This window comes from Balaenoptera musculus, chromosome 8 (genome assembly GCF_009873245.2).
Source record: "Balaenoptera musculus isolate JJ_BM4_2016_0621 chromosome 8, mBalMus1.pri.v3, whole genome shotgun sequence".
NCBI classification, from domain to species: Eukaryota; Metazoa; Chordata; class Mammalia; order Artiodactyla; family Balaenopteridae; genus Balaenoptera; species Balaenoptera musculus.
The window spans coordinates 107,831,763-107,853,457 of record NC_045792.1 but is presented as its reverse complement, the minus strand read 5'-3'; the positions used below and the strand labels follow the sequence as shown (position 1 = coordinate 107,853,457).

At 59.9% G+C, this 21,695-nt stretch overlaps 1 protein-coding gene across 3 annotated transcripts in view; it reads right to left on the bottom strand.

The window, feature by feature from the left end:
• The window catches only part of OSBPL5 (oxysterol binding protein like 5), a 69,047-nt gene extending 48,919 nt beyond the window's left edge, over positions 1-20,128 (bottom strand). For all 3 annotated transcript variants that reach the window (XM_036861491.1, XM_036861494.1, XM_036861490.1), the window contains exon 1: positions 20,089-20,128. The gene's annotated coding sequence lies outside the window, so the exon portion shown is untranslated. The remainder of the gene's footprint in view (positions 1-20,088) is intronic.
• Positions 20,129-21,695: the final 1,567 nt, after the last annotated feature.

Genomic DNA, 21,695 nt, shown 5'->3' with positions numbered 1-21,695 from the left:
GGAGAAGGACTCCACGGGCACAGCCCTCTCCCCAGCTCCAAAGTGAGAAAAATGAGTCGCGGTCACAGGAAAGGTGGCTTCTGCGCAGACGCCGGGCGTGTGTGACCAGGTGTACGACTCGCGGGGTCCCCAGGGCACGGGGGGGCGGGTGTCGTCCTGCAGCCGAGCCTCAGGCAGCCTGCCCTCCGTGTAGCTTCAGCGAAGCCTTCCTTCTCCAGTGGCAAAGGTCTGGCCAGCCTGGTCAGGCCCGCTCCAGGGGCTGGGCTGGACAGGGGCCTGGAGGGGCCCAGGTGATCCTGACAGAGGTCCCAGGAGGAGGGGGCGCTCGGCTGCAGCCCTCGGGGTCGGATGTGTTTTACACGCTGTGTCCCCAAGGGCTGAGCACAGCTCCTGCCCCTGCTGGTCAGCCTGACTTGACCTTGAGCGCTCAGGCAGGGCCAGTCACAGACCGAGGCCGGCCCAGGGTGACAGACTATGGTCTGCTGGTCGGCGGGAAGCACCCTGATTTCAGGCTGCTCCTTTGTGCCCTGTGGGTCAGCCCAGCGGACACCCCATGAGCACACAGCCCTGAGGATGGACGGAGGGAGGGAGGGAGGGAGGGCCAGGCACACAGCCTCTTTGGAGGGTCGTTTGTGAGTGTGAATCAAAGTGTCAAGCACGAGCGTCCCTTGAGCTAATGATCCGACTTCCAGAAATTTACTATGGGGCGTAAAATCCATATAATCAATATCTGTGCCAAGAGACACGTGGGAGGATTCGCTCTGCAGGGCTATTTTCAGGAGTGAAAATACCCGTCGACAGGTAGGTGCCAAGTAAACGAAGGGATGTGGGTGCAGCGGATGCTAAACGTGGCCACGGAGACCACGCTGCGGACTCGAAAGGGATGCCGAGGAGTGGGCTGTGCCTCAGCGACTCCAGGAATCGGTGACGGAAACCGTCAACCCGCGAGTGTGCAAATCAGTCCATGCGACTTTCTCTGTCTCGTCTGCGTCTCCACGAAGGGCGCGCGCCACTTTTACTGCGGAGCACGCCCCCAGCAGAGCTGTCAGCAGCCCGAAAATAAACAAGAAGAAGCAAGAGATGCTGGGCCTCCAGGGGGACAGGAGGACCTCTTGTCCCGGACTCGGGGAACTCGGGGGAACGTGGTCTTGCAAGGTCAGGTGGCCCGAGGGCCTTGGAGGAGCGTGGGGAGGCCTGGGGTCCCTCTTGCCCAGCTGGACCCCCTCTCTGGGAGCCAACAACCCCATACGCCCCCCACTTGCACGGCCCCTCCACCTCCAGGCCGGAGTGGACCGGAGCCTGCTCTCCAGACGCCCACGGCCGCCCCAGCCTCACCGAGAGGCCCTCAGCTCCCAGCACCTGGCAGGGCCGGTGTCTGGCCCGGGGCCATTCCCCTGGGCTGTTCCCCCCATCCTAGCTCTTCGTCTCCTGTTCTTCACACGACACCCCCACCCCAGGTCTCAGAACCTCTGCTGCGGCATCTCCTCCATTCCTGGGGGCAGGACCCCAGGTGGGGCACCTGGCTTGCCCCTGCAGCCCCAGTGCCCGGGGAGCATTCGGCAGGTAGCAGGTACTAACGGTGATGCTCCTGGGTGGGGGTGGGGGATGGAGGTGGGGGTGATCTGACCAAGTGGGATGTGTATACATTAGGCGCTCAGGAACCAGACTCGGCTGACTAAGGAAGTGACCTCTCCACCTTCAGAGCTGCTCCAAGGGGCCATGAACAGACTGGGGGCAGGGGGGACGCGGGGGAGCACAGCAGAGGCAGAGGCTGGGGACGCACGGCCCAGAGGCCCATCCCGGGACTCCGCCAGGCAGGGAGGAAACAGCGCCTGGAGTCTCTCCTGAGGGTCTTTGGGGAGGGTGGGCTTGACCCCTCCAGGAGTTCCTCAAGGTCACGGGGGTGTCCGGGGTGTGACCTTCCAGAACCTTCGCCACTGCCTTCTCCTCCCCAGCGCTGTGTGTGGATGGCCACGGGGCCCTGTCCTGGAAACCCCGCACAGACAGACCTGCAGGGGAACCTGGGGACACCTCCACCCTGAACACGCGCTCTGACAGCAGTTATGAAGGCAGGCGGCAAAAGAAGGAGGACGCGGGGGGTGAAGGTCAGGAGGTGAGCACGAAGCTCTATTTTAAACCTGAGTTCAGGGAGAGGAGGTGCAGCGGCGCCCGTCCGGGGTCGGCTCTGGGGACAGCGGGGCGTCGAGGGAGCCTCTGTTACGCCGTCCTCTCCGCCTTCGTATTTCACATTTTCCATGATACAGAGTCAAAAGGGAGAGGCTCAAAGCTCTCTCTTGAAAGCTTAAAGGGAGAATTTAATAAAAGCCTTGAAGCAAGAGAAGAAATTCACATAATATTAGAGTTCCATCCTCACCCCACCCCCCAAACAAGGCTCAGAGCTTAAAAGACTAAAAACAAGCCAGGTGCCTCTGAGGACATTGAAAAGGTGACAGCCAGCCGATCAGAGGCTGCACCCCGGGGAAAAGCCAGAGCGCCCTCCCCGAAACGCGGAAGGTTAGAGCCTCGAGGTGATCCAGATTCAGAGTTAGCCAGGTAACGAGCGGGAAGAAGAGCCGCGGGTCCCCAGTGCCCGCCGCTCGGTGGGCTGCAGCGTCCAGAGAGCGTGGACCCCCAGCGGCTGGGCCCCCGGCCTCGCCCACTGCAGAGCGGCCTGGGGCCCTCCAGCCCTGCCCTAGGCCTTTCAGAGGCTCCGGCCTGATGATGTGGGTCTCCCGGCTGTCCAGGGCGTATCCCCTGATTCACAACAGCCCCCCAAGATCAGCAACACCTCCCCAGAGGCCCCGAGCCGGGAACCTGGCAGAGGCTGGGGGCGGGGGCCTGGGTGCCGCCCTCAGCTCCCACCGGCCTGGGCTGGGGGCGGTCACCCCTCGGAGACCACCTCTCCAGCAGGCTGCCCTGCCGGGCGGCCTGGGCAGCACTGTGACACGTGCTGGGGCAGGGGACTCTGGCAGCAAGCCCCTCGTCACTCCCCTCCCCACCACCACCGTCGCCAGGACCCCGCTCCTCGGCCCTGCCCGCTGGGCTGCCGGGTGGCCGGTCAGCCGGCTTGGAGCCCGCGCAGCCCGTACGGATGGTTCACGGCCAAACAGCACGCTTGTACCCGCTCTGGTCGGGCGCGCACTGCAGCCTCTCCCAGGCTCCTGGGTTTACGTCCTCTGGGACCTCCTAGGGGGCAACCCCACCACCAAGAGGTGAGGCCAGGCGCTGACCAGAGCCAATGGCCAGCGGGTCGGGTGGCTCGAGCCCTCGGCCCCTGCGCCAGCACACGCCCGTGTGCCCCCCAAGGTGAGGGCAGCCCCCAACCCTGCTCCCTTTCTTCCTCTTTGATCATCAAAACGACCTGGCTCTCGCCGACGTGTCAATGGGCAGTCACTGCCCTGGCCGGGCGCCAGGCAGCTTGGGGTACTGCCAGCCTGGTCACTGGGCCCTGCCGCGTGTGCCCTAAGTGCCAGGTGCTGGCACACAACTGTGCGAGGTCCTTGTCTCCCTTTTCCACCCTGAGTGCTCACCCCCCGCCCCCCACACGATGACGTAGGCCTCTGAACCCGATCAGCTGCCGTTTCCCCCGCTAGTGTCACCCCAGCCTCCTGAGTGGTCCCTGCTGCCCGGGGTGCCAGCGCCCCAGGCCTGGGCAGAAGGGGCTGCAGGACCAGGGAGAGGAGTGCCCAGGGCAGCTCCTACCCGCAGCCAGGCAGCCAGGAGTTGCCCTCAGGAACCAGAGTTCCAGGGCCTCAGGGAAGGAGCTGGCACTTTTTTTGCCTTCTAAGAGGCTCTTTTGAAAGAGTGTTTTTCGGTTCCCAGGTAAACACAGGTGACACAAGCACAGCTGCTCTCCCCGGGTTCACTCCCCAGGGCCTGGGACCCGCTGAGAGCCTCGCAGGAGGGGAGGAACCAGGGGCCCTTGAGCGCGAAACGAGGACCCGGCCCAGGGGTGGGCATGCCCGGTGCACCCAGGCCTGGCCGACCGCTTTAGCAGGACACAGGGAATTGTGGGCCTGGAGGGGCTCATGTCTCAGGGGCAGGTCAGCGGCCAGGAGGCCAAGGACCACGATGTCCCACCTCCTGATGCCGGGGCCAGCGACCTGTGCCCCGCGGGTGTGGGTGCTGTGAGAGCTCACTGGACAAACGCTGGTCCAGGGGAAGCAGGACACGTCCCATCCCTTGGCGGGGAGGTCTCCCCAGCAGTCACACCCAGCTCAGCCAGGCACCCGAGCGGTCCTTGCCTCTCCGGAGGCCCAAACGATCTCATCCGTATAATAAGGCAGCCCCCTGACCCCACATCCAGGATCGCTGGGAGGACAACGTGGCCACATCCGTGAGGTCACCCCTGTGTCTCCGGAGTGCCATCCCCTCTCCTTCCCACCGTTCCGTCAGTCAGAGCCCAGCTCTCAACCACCACGTCTCCAGGAGTCTCAGCAAGCTCCTGGCCACTGCCCACCGTGGCCACCCACTCCTGGGTGCGGCGGGTGGGATGATGGCCCCGCCCCCAAAAGGTATGTCGACATCCCAACCCCTGGGACCTGTGAAGGTGACCTTCTTTGGAAATAGGGCCTCTGCAGATGTGACCGAGTGAAGATGAGCCTGCATTGGAGCAGGGTGGGCCCTGGTCCAGTGACCGTGTCCTTATAAGAGGAGAACAGGACACAGACACAGGAGAAGGCCAGGTGACCACAGAGGCAGAGGCTGGAGGGACGCGGCCACAAGTCCAGGGATGCCCGGCTTCCCCAGAAGCTGGGAGAGGCAGGAAGGTTCCTCCCCGAGAGTCTTCAGAAGGAGCGGGCCCTCCCCACACCTCGATTTCAGAATCTGGTTTCCAGAACCGGGAGAGAACAAGTTTCTGTCGTTTTAAAGCCGCCTCGCGTGCGGGATCTTCACGCAGCAACGAAGATCCTGCGTGCCGCAACTAGAGAGCCGACGCAGCCAAATAAATAAATAAATATTTTTTTAAAAAAGCTGCCCCACGAGTGGTCCTTTGTTACAGCCGCCCCGGACACTCACACTAGGGGTTCAAGACTGGCCTGAACCAAAGGTGAGTGTGGACACTTCAAGGACGCCGCTGAGGGGACCGTGTGCCCCTGGGCACTGCTGAAACTGCAGGAGAGTGACTGTTCCATGCAGCAGACTGTGCAGACCTCGAGTGAAGCTGACCTGGGCGCCTCTTCCCTGTTCCCCACCTGGGGCACGTCCACGCCAGCCCCTGCCTTGTCTGTCCCCCACGAGAAGCGAGGCTGGGGTGGGGGGGCACACCATCCCGGCACGAACCCAACAGAGGAAGCCGGTGTTCCCTGGAGAAGGGCCCACGACTCGGCAGATGCCAGCCCGTCCCTGGGGAGGGGTCTCCAGGCAACGCGGCGACACTGCGCTGGGCACCCTGGCGGCCCCGTCGCTGAGGTCACCTCCCAGTCTCCAAGCGGCAGGGTCTCCGTCCCACCCTGCCCACTCCTAGGAAAAAGCCAGCTCTCAAAGCCCCTCGAATCGGCCACTGAAGCCCCCTCTGCGTCCTGAGCCAGACCTGAAATGAGCACGTCACACGTTTCTAAAACGTGGGCAGACACCGGATGCAGCCAGGTGACGCCGGGGTGCATTAGTCACCACTGGTCTCAGTGGGAAAGCGCCTCTGTTTTCAGTTCTCTTTCCAGCCTCCTGACGGTGTCAAGGGAGAGAAGTCTGGGTCTTTATTGCAGCTCCATCATCGCGAATCTCTCTACTTAACAGAAGCAGGGCAGCCTCGGGCACAAAGCTACTTGCAGACAAAACGAGGAGAGCGACCGATGGTACAATTTGGTGTTTCGCGCTCGCTTGTGCATTTTTATATTACCTGCTATTTATTACATGTGAGGAAGACTTTCTAACTGCAGCAACAATTTCAAGTTTCTCTTAGATACACATTTATTTAAGTAAAAATAAGTGGGTGGACTTAACCATGTTCTAAAATAACAGTATAGGTGGTTTTGGACCACAGAGGTGGAACTCGGGAAGCTGCTCTGAAGGGGCCCACCCTGGCCAGGAGGCCCCTGTGGTCCCTTCACCCAGAGCAGGGACCCGGCCTGGGTTGTCATGGGTCCCGTTCCCAGGGTTCCACCCAGAGCAGCTTCTTTTATAAGCTTCACTTATTATAAAATAAAATGTAAATACAGAAAACCACACAGACGTTCGGCTTCATGAGCTTCTCTAGACAAACACTCTGCCACCATCACCCAGGTCAGAAGCCAGCACTGCCCAGTCACCCCAGGAGCCCAGCCGGCACGAGTCCCGGCCACGGCCCCGCCGCCCGCCCTCCCAGACCCTCACCTTCATCTTTACGATTTCATCATCCAGGGTGCATCCCGAGGGTCCAACTGTGAGTCCCCCTTCTAAGTCTCTTAATCTGCGGTTCCCCTCATTCCCTTCCTTTGCCTTTCAATAGATCTGGGGCACCCGGTGTCCGACCTGCGAGGGGCTTCTGGACTCACCAGCTGGCGGAGCGGGCAAGGCATGGACCGTCTCTGAGCCCTGGTTTCACACCCGAAGATGGCACTGCCAGGCACCTCACAGCTTGTCCTGAGTTTGAACTGAGGGGGTGCCTGTCCTATACCCCGAAATTCTGGGTTCCAGTGGGCACTTGATACCCATCAGTTGTTGCTAACAACCCAAAGGAGCCCTACTGGGTTTTTTTTGTTTTTTGTTTTTTTAATTTATTTTTATTTATTTATTTTTGGCTGTGTTGGGTCTTCGTTTCTGTGCAAGGGCTTTCTCTAGTTGCGGCGAGCGGGGGCCACTCTTCATCGCGGTGCGCAGGCCTCTCACTATCGCGGCCTGTCTTGTTGCGGAGCACAGGCTCCAGACGCGCAGGCTCAGTAGTTGTGGCTCACGGGCCCAGTTGCTCCGTGGCATGTGGGATCTTCCCAGACCAGGGCTCGAACCCGTGTCCCCTGCATTAGCAGGCAGACTTTCAACCACTGCGCCACCAGGGAAGCCCCCCTACTGGGTTTTGAACGAGATGCAGAGCACAGACGAAAGCAAGCCTCTCAGCAGCCGCAAAGGGAAGCATCACAGAGCATCTCAGCTACAGTTCTGCCCACGACTCCCTGACACATCTCGGCCCTGCTTCAGCTCCTCCTCACTCTTGGTTTGCACACATTTCTAACAATCTTCTTCATCTAGTCCAGCCTAGATAAGGATGAACTAGAAGCAGAAACAAGTTTTTTTTTAAGAAAGGAAATAACTGGCAACCCCTACAGCAAGAAGTTTAAGAAAAGGTGTCTGGGGCCTTTTAGCACGGGGACAAACAGCCCTGCACGAGGAAGCATCCCTCCAGGGCTTCGGTGTCCCAGCAGCGCCATCAGGTGAGCTGGCTCCAATCCCGGCCTGTCATGTACCACGGTGAGGGCGGGGGTGACTTTGGCAGGCTTCTTCACCTCTCTGAGCCTCAGCGTTCCCATCTGTGAACTGGGGGTAGTAACAGAACGTACCACATACGGTGGTTTTAAAGATTAAAGGAGGGCTTCCCTGGTGGCGCAGTGGTTGGGAATCTGCCTGCCAGTGCAGGGGACACGGGTTCGAGCCCTGGTCTGGGAAGATCCCACATGCCGCGGAGCGGCTAGGCCCGTGAGCCACAACTACTGAGCCTGCGCGTCTGGAGCCTGTGCTCCACAAGAGAGGCCGCGACAGTGAGAGGCCCGCGCACCGCGATGAAGAGTGGCCCCCGCTTGCCACAACTAGAGAAAGCCCTCACACAGAAACGAAGACCCAACACAGCCAAAAATAAATAATAAATAAATAATAATAAAAAAAATGATTAAAGGAGCTAGATCATTTCAAGAGCCTTCAACAAAATGTTAAGCATTATAAAAAATTAATCGTTGTAATGACCCAAGTCGCCAGGAAAAGGGTTAAATTATTTCTCATTTATACCTTAAGCCTGCAAGGCATCATGTGGGTAAAGCATTGTAGAAAGATTTCCCCTGAACACGATAAGGTTTTTAAAGGTCAAGTGCTGAGCCGGGTAAGCTGCCCTGGTCAGGGAGAGGCCCCCATGGCCTGAAGGAGCGGGCGTCCGGGGTCCATGGGCTCCACGGGGTTATTCCTGCCCAGCAGGCCAACTGGGGCCCGGCCAGAGGTGGGATGCTCCGGACTTGGCCGGGAAGTGATGAATGGTCACGTCGGAGAGAACAGGCTTGCCGGAGATAAACAGCATGTTCCTTGTGCTTTCGAGATTTAAAAATAAACTGAAAAGCAGACACAGTTTAAAAATAATGAACAGGCAGGAGGGGAGTCATTTGCCTGTGTGTCTTCCTCCCATTATTTGTTAAACTGTAGTTTAAAAACTGACCACCAGCCCAGCCTGCAGCTCCGGTGGACGGCGGGGGCACGAGCTGGCGGGGCGCTCAGCGGGGCTGGTGGTGGCCGCACATGGGGGAAGCCCCTCAGGGACCCACTTGGCGTGGAAGAAGTCTTTTCTCCCTTTTCTGCTGCATTTGGAGCTTCAGTAGGAAGCCCATAAGGTCAGGCCTAGTAGGTACCCCTGGGACCACCTCCTGAAACAGCATCTGCTACCAACAACTGAGCACCTGCTCCTGAGTTCTGGGTGGAGGTCTCCACGGGCCCTACGCGGCGCCCAGCGGGCACCCATCAGGTCTGGAAACAGGGAGGGGCAGGGGACCCCTGGGAAGGACCCCTGCCAGCACTGTAGAGGACAGGGCAGGAGGGCAGACTCGGCCAGCGCTCAGGACTCTGCACACAGCTGCTGGCACAGGAAGGTCTGTGAGCGTCAGAACGAATGGCCCACTGCTGCAGCGCCCCTTGCCCACCCAGCCTGAAGGAAAGGCCACATTTGGTTTCCCAAGGGCCACCACAGAGGGTGTCTGCTGAACTGGACAGCGGGCAATGGTGATGGGGAAACTGATCCGGGCCTGGGATGCTGTGGCTGGGAGAGGATGGCCTGTCAGGTGGGAAGGCCAGAGGGCAGCAGGACCTGACGGCCACAGGCGTGCTGACCCTACAAACGCCCACGACTCGCCTGACTGGACTTCCTGCCCACAGGTGGAGCTCAGACCCAGGGAAGCGCAACTGGGTCTGTGTGTGTGAATCTCGTACCGTGTGGTGTGGGCCTCTGGCTCCATCCCAGGTGCACGTGCTGGAAATGCTGGCCAAGGGCGCCCGGGCAGATATAAAACAGTCAAGATCCAAGGGCGTGAAATCTGAAAACATTTCTGCACATTTATGGGTGTTAAAGGCTCTGATGGCCTTAAAATCCTACTCCCTGCAAACATGTGGGCCTCACAGGAAATAAAAATAGAATTGCAGCCCAGGAATCTGTTGATGAGCCCTCCCACTGTGCTGGGCGCCCAAGGTTATGGCCACCCCATTACCCACTGTCAGGGCTGAACTGTGTCCCCCAAATTCATTTGCTAGAGTCCTAACCCTCAGTCTCTCAGATGTGACTGTTTCTGGAGATCGGTCTTTAAAGAGGTGACTAAGGTGAAACGAGGTCACTAGGGTGGGTCCTAATCCCACAGGATGGGCTCCTTTTAAGAAGAGGAGGTCAGGGGGCTTCCCTGGTGGTGCAGTGGATAAGACTCCACGTTCCCAATGCAGGGGGCCCAGGTTCGATCCCTGGTCAGGGGACTAGATCCCACACGCATGCTGCAACTAAGAGTTCACATGCCGCAAGTAAGGAGCACGCCTGCTGCAACTAAGGAGCCAGCGAGCCACAACTAAGACCCCGCGCAACCAGATAAATAAATAAATAAATAAAAAGAGGAGATCAGGACACAGACACACACAGAAGGACGACCTTGTAAGGACACAGGGAGGAGATGGCCGTCTACACGCCGAGGGGAGAGGCCTCAGGAGGACCCAGCCCTGCCCACGCCTGGATCTGGGATTCCAGCCTCCAGGACTGGAGACAATGAATGTCTGTTGTTTAAGCCGCCCCGGCTATGGTGTTTATTAGAGCAGCCCTGGCTGACCTATACACGCACACAAGCAGGCTTCCCCGAGATGGACGGGTCAGCACCCTTGGGAAAAGGGGCATCTCCCTGGCCATACCTGGGGGATGGAGGAGATGATGCTTCTCTCCCAGGATGGATGCCGGGCAGACGGGCCCAAATCCTGCCTGGGCCACTTTCCAGCTGGTGGCTGTGGACCAGAGTGGCCCCAAGCACCCACAGGGCTGGTGCACCAGCATCACCAATGGTCTCTGCACCCAGGCCCCAGGAGACCAGACAACCAGGCGGCAGCCCTCCGGCCAGTGATCTGCTTCTGCGTAACAGCCACGTGGAAATACCGTGGTCTGGGACTTGGCTGCCATCTGTGCCCCATTTTTGGCATGTGGGGGTGGGGCTGTGTTTCAAGCTGGGCACCTCTGTGCTCTAACCAGCTCCAGGCAGGACCTGCAGATCCTCAGCCAGACCCACCCTCCCCGGACCCTTGCCGTCTCAGGTTCAGCCTATTTTTTTTTCCAGCTTAATTGAGGTATAATCAGCAAATAAAACGGTAAAATATTGAAAGTGTACATCACACTGATTTGAAACACGTTCCACTGAGAAAGGATTCCTCCCACCTAGTTAATTAGCACATCTATCAGCTCACGTATTTACTTTCTCTTGGTGAGAACATTTCAATTCTACTCTCCTAGTGAATTTCAATTATACAATAGAGTCCTCAACTACAGACATCATGTTACATATAGTTCTTGTTTTTAATGAACAGAACGTGCTGGTCGCTGAGCGACCCCTTGGGAGACCCTGGCAAACATCTTTGTTCCGCGTGCCCTTGGGAGTCGATGTTCAGCCTGCAGCCCAGGCAGAGGTGGGGAGAAAGACGTCCGTCCAGTGGGATTCAAGAGGACTGACACAGCAGGCGGGTCCCCAAGGCCAGGAGAGTCGACGGACTGGCTAAGAAAGGTCGTCTCAACCCCAGGCAGCACGGTGAGCCGAGGACCCCGCCCTACCGGGAGACGCGGCCCCTGCCCACCCACTTGGGCCAGGTCCTGGGAAGAGCCCCCCACCCCACGCCGGTGCTTGGAGCTTTGTTACTTCTCGCTCACTGGGTGCCCTCCTTCTCCATCTGCTCCAGGGGAAAGGCCGGCTCCCCCCATGTGTGCTGGGGCATCAGTGGCAGCCGCTTGGCCACATCCAGTGGGCTGCTCACGTGCTCACCCTGGGACCCCGAGACCCCACCCCAGGCCAATATCCCAGAGAAGCACCCGTCTACGTGCCCCAGGAGACCCAACGCAGGACATGCTCCAGGGATAAGACGGAAACAACCCAACGTCCTTCGACAGAAGAGTGGAAATAAGTCCTGACTTATTTATAGAAAATAAGGATAGTGAACGAGGCATAGGCACTCATAACTGCATGGCTCAAAAGAAGTTGCAAAAGGCTGCGTATATGGGTTTTTGCAACTTCTCCGTGACTCCGAAGTTATGGGAAATAAGCAGGGGCGTGAAGAGAGAGCGGCAGTCATGCGACATCTGTCAAGGAGCCAAAGGGTCCTGTATTTGTTTGTGGATTCATCCATATATAGCAAAAGCACAAAAACACGCTGGGATGTCAGCTTGGCAACCCCCGGGGGGAGGGCGGTCAGGGGCCTGTCCTGCGCTGGAACTTTGGGCTCCCAGCCTGAAGCAAGCAGAGCCAGAGGTCAGGACCTTGATGAGGCGGGATCAGTTCTATTCTTTTCTGTGGTTTCTATGTGTAAATCTTTCCCACTCATTAATCATTAATCAAAGCTTTAATCAGTGATAAGGAGATGGTTCCTCCCTGCTGGCAGAGCCTCGGCCAGAAGAGGGCCGGAGGCTGCAGCATCTCTGGGGGCCGGCTCTGGGCTTCAAACATATCCTCCTCTTGCTTCTGAGGCCGGCGCTGCCATGCCCATTTCACAGATGGGAAAACTGAGGCCTGGAGCTTAAGGGACTTGCCCAGGGCCCCCTGGCTAGTGACGTGTCCGAGTGGGGGGGACTCCCACTGAGCCCACGCTCTAACCACCACGCCACTCGGCGTCCATGTGGTCAGACGGGTGGCTCCAGAGCCCCCACGGCAGGTCAGGAGCACTTTTCCAGAGGCGCTGTTTACAGACTCGGGCATCTGGCTTAACGCGCTCCGGCGACCCGCCTGCCTCCGCCTAAAAACGAAACACCCAAACCAAACAAACAGAAGCAGCAGCTCACTGACTTGCCAGGAAAACAAGTGACATTTTCCCAGCAAGTGGAAGGAGGCGAGGGCTTGGCCTGGGGCTCCGCCTGGAGACCCAACCCCAGCCCGTGAGAAGAGGGCTGAGAGGACAAAGAAGTGGTGTGTCCACAACGGAAGGCTACTCAGCCACGAGAAAAGACGAAATCCTGCCATTTGAGACAACACGGATGGACCTCGAGGGCACTATGCTAAGTGAAACAAGTCAGACGGATAAACACGAATACTGTAGGATCTCATTCATGTGGAATCCAAAAAACATACAAACCAACAAACAAAAAACCCAAAATGAACGAACAAAGCAAACCAAACCCAAACAAACAAGTAGATACAGAGAACAGAGCAGTGGTTGGTAGGGGGGAGAGGCACGGGGGTGCGAAATGGGTAAAGGGGATCAACAGGATGGGACCGGATGCAGACCATTTTTGGCGGTGAGCACGTTGTAGTGTATACAGAGCTCGAAATACAATGTACACATTATATACACACGTGAAACTTACATGCTGTTATAAACCAACGTTACCTCAATTTAAAAAAAATCTTTAAAATATTAAATATAGTATCTTCTAGCAAAAAAAAAAGAAGGGCAGATAAGGGGTGAGGTGGACCCATGCAGGGCCCACAGACAAAGTGCTGGCCAGGGCGGCGCTGGCCGGGCGCCTGGTGTTCCCTGCACAACAGCTGGCTGCCGACCCCACTGTGCCCGAGGGTCAGCGCCCGAGACGGGGCCGAGGGAGGGCTTTCCAGGCAAGGGATCGGCATATGGTAAGGCACAGAGGTGCCGAGTCACATCAGGGTGAGCGCCCGGCAATCTGGGAGAGCAGAGCAGAGGGCGGGGCCCTGCCCCGAGACTGAGAAACTCTCCCCTCTGATGAGGCGAAGGAAACCCGGCGCAGCCTGGCCAGCTCTGGGCAGCTGGAAGGTTCTCCTGCAGGACGGGCCTTGGCTGTTGCTGATGGTAGATGCCCACTGCCAGGGAGAGAAAGCTGCACGGCTGCATGCAGGGCATGGAGGGGGTCCCAATGGCCAGGCCCAGCACTGAGACTGCCCCTCAGAGGGGACCGCCTCTACCCCCCTCCCTGGGAGCCTCCAGAGCCAGCCTGCTGACCAGCAAGGATGACCCACGGTGGCCACTGGAATGGATCAGCCACCAGGCCCTGTCCCCGGGCGGCCTCACTCTCAGGATCGCACAGTGGGGCTGAAGTCTTACATTCTGAGTCAAGGTGTCATCTTCTTGCAAACCCAAACTAACCCAGCCTCGTGGGACCAAGGGCTGGGTCTCTTCCTGGCAGCCTTTGGGGTCCTACCCTTCGGGTTCTGCCCTTCCAGGGGTCCTGCCCTTCAGGGGCGGCTGCAGTCCAGAGGCAGCACGGAGGCCTCAGAGCAGGGGCCACCTGTGCTCTGTCGCAGGAGCCCAAAGCGGAAACGGTGTGGGTGGGCTGGAGTGGGCGAGGGCTCCTTCAAAGTGGGCTGCTCTCTCTCTGCTCCAGGAGGAGGGGGCGGAGGATGCCAGAAGTGGCACCAGGTTCTACAAAGGGTTCACGCCGGGTGGCCCGTGTGGGCGGACTGCAGGGAGGCAGGGGTGAGGGACCAGCAGCAGGCAGCCGCTTTGGTGACAGGAAGTCATGTGTGGTGCCTGAGGGAGAGCGGGAGAGATTTCCAACCGTCAGTCTTGCGGCTTTCACCCTTTTTTTTTTTTTTTTTTTGGCTGTGCTGTGTGGCTTGCAGGATCTTTGTTCCCCGAAAAGGGATTGAACTGTGGCCCCAGCAGTGAGAGCGTGGAGTCCTAACCATTGGACCGCCAGAGAATTCCTGTGGCTTTCACACTTTTAAAAATTGGTGGAAACTTTTTTCCGTATAAAACTTGCTGTGAGACGTGGATGGATCTAGAGAGTGTCATACAGAGTGAAGTAAGTTAGAAAAATATCGTAAATAAATGCATATATGTGGAACCTAGAAAAATGGTACAGATGAACCGGTTTGCAGGGCAGAAATAGACACACAGATGTAGAGAACAAACGTATGGACACCAAGGGGGGAAAGTGGTGGGGTGGGATGAATTGGGAGATGGGGATTGACGTGTATACACTGATGTGTATAAAATAGATAACTAATAAGAACATGCTGTATAAAAAATAAATAAAATAAAATTCAAAAATTCAAAAAAAAAAACCACCAAAAACTTGCTGTGTAGCTTCAGGCTGTAAAACAGCTGGAAGGGCAGGTGCTGGGGACCTGAGCCCTCCAGAGAACCTGGGCCTCGGGCAATGAGCTGGGCCTCTGGACGCCCCTTCCCTCCCAGCTCCTGCCCCATCACCACCTGGCTGGGGGGCACAGGAATGTGGAACACAGGATGTCAGGGATCGGGGAGCCTTACGGATGGGGAAACTGAGGCCCAGTGAGGACAGCACGGTGATCTTGCCATGTTCTGGGCTGCAGTCTCCTTGCCTCTCTAATGGGAGCTGGGTGGACCCTGTGAGCCCCTGGACCTCAACCTCAGCTTTGTTTGGGCAGGGGAGACGAGAGGGCTCAGGTGAGAGTTTGCACTCACTCTGAAGCCAGAGAACAAAGCATCAGGACCGAGGCCCCTTTCTGTGGGTCAGTTTTTGCCCAGGAGATGGCCACATGCTAAAGGTCAGCTGGGGGCTGGAGCTCTCAGTCCTGGGGGTGGGGTTCTCACTCCACCTGAGCTCATCTTTGGGCTTTAATGTGAAGCCCCAGCTCCCCCTCCCCTCCCCAGCACCCCCAGGCCCTACCGTGCGCCTGGCCTCGGGCCTACAAGGAGGTCTGGTTCCTAACCCACAAGGAGCTAAGCCAGAGTCACCAACACGGGGCCGATGGTCACCCGTCTCGTGACTTCTCATGGGACTGCTGTGGGCCCAGATTACAGAGAGGAAAACAGAGCTTTAGGGGGTAGAGAAACTGCTGGCCCCAGGACTTGGGGTTAAGAATCCCTGAGCCGCTTCCTTGGCCTGGCCTCCAAATCCACCGTGATCCCTGACACCATCAATCCCTGAGACCCTGGCCAGCCTCTGCACCATCCCTCCAGCCCCAGGCCTGTACCAGGGCACCAGGGGCCTGCTCAGTTCAGCCCAGGCCGAGCCAGCAGAGGGGGAGGTGGGCATCCAGGTTCCCCTCGGGAACAGGGTTACGCAGAAGAGCCTGTCCTGTCGCTCTGGGGGGCTGAGTGCTGACCCAGAGAGGGCCTCGGTCAGGGCCACTGCAGAGGTGGACGCAGAGGCGTCCTGAACGGGCAGGGGCTCTGTCCACGGCCACCCCTGACCACGTTCTCAGAGCCCTGCCCCAGATGTCACACTGGCCTTTAGGTTCCAACTGGGAGGCGTGGGGTTGCCCCCATCCCCTGTCTCCTGCGGCTGCGGTGAGGAGCCCACAAGCCCAGGGCCCATGGGAGGACCTGCAAGGGCCCCCGACCCCTGGACCCCAAGGGCAGCTGAGGACTGACCGTGAAGCCCGCCCCACCCCGGGTCCAGAGACCCTTCTTGTCTCTGAAAGCAGCAAAGGGATAAAAACACACTCGGTAAACATGTCGGTAAATAACAAAAAGCCTGTCCCTGGTCTCTCTGACCCAGAACGTCTGGTCCTCAAGTCTGCAGACCTCAGACACAGTGCACACTCCCCCCCCTCCCTCCCCCACCCCGGGCTGGATTTGGGTGACTCCTGAGTGGGGATGAGGTTCATCCTACAGGGCAGGCAGTCGGCCTTCCTATCCCAGCTGCTCACCCTCCGGCCCCTCCCTCTGGCCTCCTGGGGAAGCGGGAGAGGACACAGCCACCTGGAGCCGCCCTAGCAGCCTCGGCGCAGCCCCGGTGACAGACCCCAGGGAGACCCCCAGCCCTTTAATGCACTCTGCCGTATTCACCCCAATAGGCGGGCACCGAATCCCCCACCGCCCCATCCTCCCCACTCCTGCGCCGCCGCGCAGGCCTGGCCCTTTAAGCCACCTCCCCTGCGCCGCATTCACCCCAATAGGCGGGCACATCAATACCGTCGTGTGATCCCTCCCCCCGGGCGGACTGCCTTTCCTCGAGTGGAAGCCACTGAAAACGGGTTCATGATGGCTGTGGCCAAGCCAGCCACCGCCCCTGCCCACTGTTGGCCGAGGACCGGGCAGCTTCCCTCCCTCCTGGTTCAGAAGCCTGGCCCGTCCCTGCTGGGCCATCCCCTCCCTCTGCCTTCCTGGGGATTTGCCTACTCCCCGTCTCCACCCCTCCTTGGCCTTGGACAAGGGAAAGTGACCCCCAGCTGGTCACAAGGGTCAGCAGCCTGTGGGACGGGGCGGCCCCAAATCCCCTCCTCATGTGCTCATTAAGCCTGTAAAATATCCCTCTCCTTGGGATAGGGGCAGCTGCTCCGTTGTGAGGCCCGGACACCCCGCTGCAGCCCTTCATCCCAGCCAGGGCCAGAGAGGGCCCGGACAGTCTAGGCCACCTCCATTCGCCCAGTGAACATCAGGCGTTCCTCCCAGGTAAGCCACTCTGCACACTCTCACATCTATCCATCTAGGACAGAGGGCACGGGCTGGTCAGGTGTCCTGCCTGTCAATGCTGGTGAGGTCCACAGACCCGGAGGGAGATGCAGGATGGGGCATCCCCGGGGCGAAGACAATTCTACAGCTTCACATGAGCATCTACTGTGTGCCAGGCCCGGGGGACAGAGCCCCGAGCAGACATCCAGGCAATGAGTGAAGGACGACCCATGTGCCAACAGCGCCCGCCCACTCGACTGAACAGATACAGGATGGAGATGGTTCTAGAAATGCATGGATCACGGGGCTAAGAAAATGAAACCCAGCACCTTCGAATGGAGGCTTCAGTCAGGAGCAGAGGCCAGTCTGGAGAGAAGAGTGGGTGTGAGGTGGGCTTGGGAGTTAGCAAAGTACTGGCTCTGAGGTTTTCGACAAAGGCCCTGTGAGTCCCTTGGCGCGGGCCAACCAGGCTCATGTCCTGAGCGGTGGGGACGGTCTCTCACTGGCTGGATGACCCAGATAACCTTGGCAATTCTCTGATGGCCCTGCACCTCCCCAGGGGCCTGGCCCGGTGGTTCCGAGGCCCCTCCCAATGGTCCTCGGGCCGCCCTCTCTGAATCCCAAGGGTCTGTGATGCTGGCGCAGGGACTCCCTTCTTGGGTATTCCTGGGGCACTTCCAGGCAGCCCCACATCTCAGTCCTGCAGCATGTCTTAACCTTGACAGCTTATTCCCCAGCTACCTCACTGGACAGAGAACTCTAAGCCAGAGACCTTGTGTCCCAGACCCCAGTCCCATCCAAGCCCTGGCCTTCAATGGGGCAGGTCCTGACCACACAGCGGGTGCCCACTGCCCTCAGCATGGACGCCAATATATGCCAACTTCACACCCACGGGCACACAGGAGCCCTGGCCTGGAGCAACTGTGACACTAAGAGGACACATAATCCAAAGTCCAAGTCCTTTGTCCTGAACCACCACGACCATCCCCTGGAGACGTTTATCTGCTCACACGGCTGGGGAGCTGGTGAAGGTTACCGCGCCACCAAGGGCAGCCACAAACCCACAGAGAGCTCATCCCCCGTGGTAAGTTCTGTTTCCTCGACCTGCGGGTTCATGGGGCAAATCCGGCACGGACAGCAATACTCCGTTCCTTGGTGACAGCCGCGAGCGGCACGCCTGGTGACCATCGGGAGGAACAGCACTGTCCTTCTGCGCCTCCCAACCCCTGGCCCCCGACCCGTGACAGCGCCCACCTGGGCTTCCGCCTCCTGAGAGCCGCCAGGCGGTTCCACCCGACCCGTGGACCCCACGGTGGGACCCGCACGCGACACCTCCCTTCAAGTCCAGACGACAGGGATCCTTTTGACACACACCGTGCGCCCCTGCACAGCCCCCAGTCCTGGGGTTCAGGTGTCACCCACGTAACCGTGAGCTACACTGCTTCCCAGCTGTGGCCGCACACCTGCCCCCTGAATGAATGGGAAGGGGGGCAGGCACGCTTCCATCACCTTGGGTGAGCTCTCGTCTACCTGTGCATTGCGTGTGTGTGTCTGCACGATGCGTGCATGCATGTGCGCCCACACTGGCTTAAGCACAGAATCAGCAGAAAGTGCAAGTCCCCCAAACACAGCTGCCAAAGACACACCACAGTCTTCAAACCACTGGCCTGTCACGCAGTCCTTCTTCCCACCCCCAAGTGCAGCTTGTCAGATGACTATCACAGCTCAGGGAGCTTCCAGGAAGAGAGATTTCAGGAGAGAAACTGATCCCGGAACTGCTGAGCACAGTAACGACCATTCTAGGGGAGGGGCTGCAGTCGGCATTCTGGAAAGAGCCGGGAGCAAACCTCTGGGGACTTAGCTGATCCCTGGCCCAACTCAGGCCAGCCTGACCGCCGGGCCCAGGAAGGAGGGGCTTCCATCTGGCGTCCAGGAAGCACCGCCCATGGGTCCACATCTGCACAGCACCCTCCCCAGGACGAGGCCCGGACTCGAGGGCCTTTGCCTGGCCCATCTGCTTTGTCACCATCTCTAAACACAGCTGGCAAGACAGACCAGACAGACACACTCAGTGCCTACCCTCCTGGCACCCCGGGCCCTGCCCCACACGCGTGCAAGCAGACAATGGGATTGCGGATCTGGAGCTGGAAGCCTGACGCCCCTGAACTGCCAGCTGCCTGCAAAGCCTGTCAAGTTCAAGGAGCGGCAAGGCCTCACACAGCCAAGAAAGTGGGTAAAAGCCACCCGACAAACCACTCGGCCTGCCATTGTTGAGGGGAGGGTTTCTGCTGTCGGGCCCGGATCCACCTGGTGCACACATACCCAAGGGCATACACATCCAACCCAAAGGCTGTGCCCGCGGCCCAGGCTGTGACAGCCCGGGCCTGCCTCTGGAACTGGCCTGGGGGAACATCACAGGGTGTGAAAGGTACCTTGAAGGCTCAGGCAGGCAGGCAGACACACATATAAAAGATCTCTGGTGTAGACAGACCCCCCAAGTGGCACAAGAGCAGAAATCCAACCAGCTGCTTGGGCTGGGCCTGGCTCAGACCAAGGGTGAGCGGGGGCAGAGAAGCCCACCTCCCCATGGTGGGACCTGTTCACACCCCCAGGAGCCATTCAGAATCCCAATTCCAGGGTCTTCCGACAGCACACAGCCCAGCTTGGGGGTTCCAAGTAGCAGTGGCTGGCCCCCAGGGCTGCTGACAGCCCGCTACCCCCACGTCCCACCCTCCCTTGACCCGCAGGAATCCTCAAGTGCACAGTATCCTCATGTAGACTCATGTCCCCTGAACAATTTCCAAGGCTCCCTGTCTTAGGGGCTCAGTGGCCTAGAGAGGGAGGGTCCGGGGGGTGGGTGACAGCAGAGGTCCTCCCCCTCAGCTCACGCAGCCCCTCACTCTGTGGACACAGACCAAGCCCCAAGCTGGAAGGCCAGACACTAATCCCAGACCCCATCCAGCGGCAGCAGGTCCCCTTCCCGCAGACCCTGCCCCTTCAAGACCCCCTGGGTCTGGGCGGAGCTGGGGACACAGACCCAGCCACCCTCCCTCCCCTCCCCACTCCTTCAAGCCCCAAAACTGGGGAGCCCGGTTTCCCGCCGCTCCCCACACTCGGGCCCCACCCGCGCTCCAACCGGCCCGCCGCATCACCCCGGGCTCCCCGAGCGACGGGCCGGGTCGCGGCTCCCCAGCACCGGCTACCGTCGGGGTCGGCCGGGCTACGCCCCAGTCCCGGGGGTCTGCGGACTCCGGCGCGGGGCTCCCCCAGCCCCCTCAGCAGCACCCCCTGCGGCCCGCTGGACGCTCCCGGCCCTCTCGGCCGCGGCCTCCTCCCCGCCCCCTCCTCGGTCCCTCCCCGCCCCCTCCTCATCCCCCGCCGCCCCCTGCCCGCCCGCCGCGCTCCTACCGTGAGAAGCCGGGCGCGCTGGGCTGGGCCGGGCCGGGCCGGGCCGTGCCGGGCGCGCGGGGGCTCAGCTGGCGGCGCGGCCCGGCTGCAGGAAATGCCAGAAGACTGATCCAACCGCGGGAGCGGAGGGAGGGAGCGGAGGAGGGAGGAGAGGAGGCGGGGAGGAGGGGCGGAGGGCGCGGCGGCCGCAAAACCCGGGCGGGATCGGCGAGCGGAGCGGGCGCGCCGGGACCCCAGTCCCTGCCTGGCGCGGCCTTGCCTCGCCGCCCACTTCCTGGCGCGCTCTGCGGCTCCCGCGCACCGCGGCGCGCCCGGGGGTCGGACGTTCCTCCGGAAACGGGGTGAGCGAGCGGTGGTGAGTGGGGTCAGCCTCCATGGGTTAGGGGTGCGGGAGGGCACATGATCACAGATTCTTGCAGGCCTCCAGCCCACCCTAGCCAGAGTTGGGGGTGGACCCCCTCTCTTTCTCAGCCCAAGAAACTGTCACCATTTCTCTCCCAGGTAGAAGCCACCAGAACGCAAGAGGAAACCCAGAAACCCCAGCCCTTTGTCCTTGTCCCACGTGTGGACCCCTGCCTCACACCCATGTTTCTCACTGCACCTCTTTCTCAGGATTTTTTTTTTTTGGCTAGGAGCCCACCTTCTTGTGGATTTCCTCCTGTGTGTTCCCCTCACCCCTTCTGCCCCCAGGGACCTTTTTAGACCCCTTTTAGCCTTCCTGTATAGATGAGACACTCTAATTCCGCCAAACAACCGCAGGTAGGAGCCGAGGAGGTAAGGGCTCTCCCCCAGCCCCCCGCCTGTAGGCAGGTGCCCTGGGACTCGGTCTGCAGAGCCTGCGGGGGCTTCCTCCAACCACTGTTCCCCAGGGGCAGACCAGCTGGAGCTGGGCCCACCCACTGCCAGGCATCCCAGACCAGGTAGGGTGCGGGGACTTTTCCAAACGGAATCTGTCAGTTGCTCCCTTCCAAGGGGCAGGACTGACCCTCAGCAGAACCCCAGCACCTTATGTTGGGTGGAGAGTACCTTAAGGGCAGCCCTTGAGACTGGTGGTCAGCGGGGTGCAGCTTGACCACCAGGCGGGGCGTGGGGCCACCCAGGGAGGCCCCTTCCAGCCCCTCGAGCTGGAGCAGGCTCTCAGGGGCGCGGCTGCAGGAAGTCCTACCTTAGCTCTGCCCCAGCCAGCCGCGTGGTGGCCCCGGACCAAACTGCCCGCAGCCTCCGCATCATGCCCACCCCATTGGGCCAGGTGGTGGTTCCCCCAGGGCATCAAAGCACCCCAGGTTAAGGGGTGGGGTGTGCTGCCTCGGCGGCTCTGGGCTCACCCCCAGGACCGGTCCCACCCCACAGTCACCTTGCAAGGCCTTTGGACGCAGAACTGCTTAGACAAGATGCTCAGGGCCAGGGTGGGACCCCTCTGCCTCTTCAGGGGAGGGTCTGTGCAGCGCGGGGCCAACGAGACCTGCCTGGATGCCCTTTGAAGCCCCTGCACGGAGCTGGATGCGGCTGCTGGCAGCCTGGCCAATGGCTGGTTGTCAGGGCCAATCCACAGGGAATTTGAGGGAGAAAACAAAGCCTCTGTCCCCTGGGGTGGAGGTCTCAGGGCC